Here is a 1625-nt window from a genome sequence, read left to right on the forward strand (position 1 = left end):
TGTTTTATATCTTAGAACTGTATATGTCAGGACTGCTACCTTTTAATTAGAAATCCCTGTATTAGGTATGTTTTCCAGGTATATTTTCTGTATGAACCCTGTATGACCCCAGCCTACCTGAACCTTCCCCTACTGCCACCCCATACCCACTCAAGGACACACGGACAATAGAGGGATTAGCTGGAACAACTTTATTAAAATAAGAATGCCATCTTCAACGTAGTCCACCCTTCCATGGCCTGGAGGAAAACACCTGCCGGGCGGCCCCACCTCTGCACCCATCTCGCCTGATTGCCCCTCCGGCCAAACAAAGGAAAACACCATCAACAACAGGAGGAGAGCGATTGACATCTCGCCATGTGAAAAGAATACTCACTGCCACCCATCCTCCTTCTCCTTCCCCTCCCTCCCAGTCCAGGGATTTTCATGCAGGGACAGGGGGGTATAAAAAGGGACTTCACCATTTTCCGGGGTCCTTCCTTCTTTCCAGAGGCAGGGACCCTACAGCTGTAGTTCTTTCTTTTCTGTAATAAAAGGATCAGTTTGTTTTTCCTGACAGCATCGTGTGGTCTCTGTCATTTTCCCGGCGGAGCTGAACTTAGTGCAAATTTTGGAGCTTCCGACCCGCGTCTGTCCTTCTTAAAAGGCAACGCATTTTGGGGTACATTTTTCATAACAGTAGTATGCTTTTAACCGTAATTTCTTTTAGAATGTTTTTGTTTTTAATTTTCAATATCTCTTTTCTTATTTTCTTATTTATGAAATTTGTATAGTGCCCTTCATCCAAAGATCACAGGGCGGTTCACAACATAAAACTACAAAATGAGAACACAAAATACATAATAAAATAAAAGCAAACCGATAACAACGCCCCCACAACGCATTTAAAAGGCCAAAGAATGTTTAATCAGCCTGGTTATCTTTGCTGCCCTGTGCTGCTCGGGGAGGAACGGTGAGATATAAATTGTATTATTATTACTATTCATAATGCTGATATTGATGCTGAAGGAGGTCTTATGGCTTGCTCGAACAGGCGCCCTTCCAGATGTTTTGAACTACAGCTCTCAATCGTAGGCTAGCGTCCGGCCGTGATGCAAGTTGCGGTCCAAAACATCTGGAGGAGCAGTAAGTTGGGAAGGCATACTGTGTACTGTTTTTCTTTTTTCGCTTTTTCCCCTGTTCCAGCGTTGTAAATCGCCTTGGAACATATTTTGATGAAAGGCAGTATATAAAGAACATGCTAATGTGTGTGTTTTTTTTAATAAACACGTGTGCTTGCCACAGACTAGCCTTCCAGTGTTGCCCACTGCCATGATTCTCAGAGCAGGCGAGTCGGGGGAGTCGGAATCTTTTCCCGACCGTCTTGCAATGTAGGTCAAGAGGCTTTTATTGCTAGGCCGCTGGTGCGAGAGCGACGACACTCCGTATCTATGCTTACTGCAGGGCTTTTCTGTTTGGGAAGCGAGGCATAAACAGAATAAGCATAGCTGGACAACACCTTCAGCACCGCAAAGGCTGGCTTCGCATGCCCGAAAATCGAGTCCGGCTGCTGCTTCTGACCGGGCGCGCAGGAAGCAACCACTGTGCTCTCGGCCCCCGGGTTACGTGCCCGCCTCGGGCATGAA

The sequence above is a fragment of the Zootoca vivipara genome, chromosome 6, assembly GCF_963506605.1.
Source record: "Zootoca vivipara chromosome 6, rZooViv1.1, whole genome shotgun sequence".
Classification (NCBI taxonomy): Eukaryota; Metazoa; Chordata; class Lepidosauria; order Squamata; family Lacertidae; genus Zootoca; species Zootoca vivipara.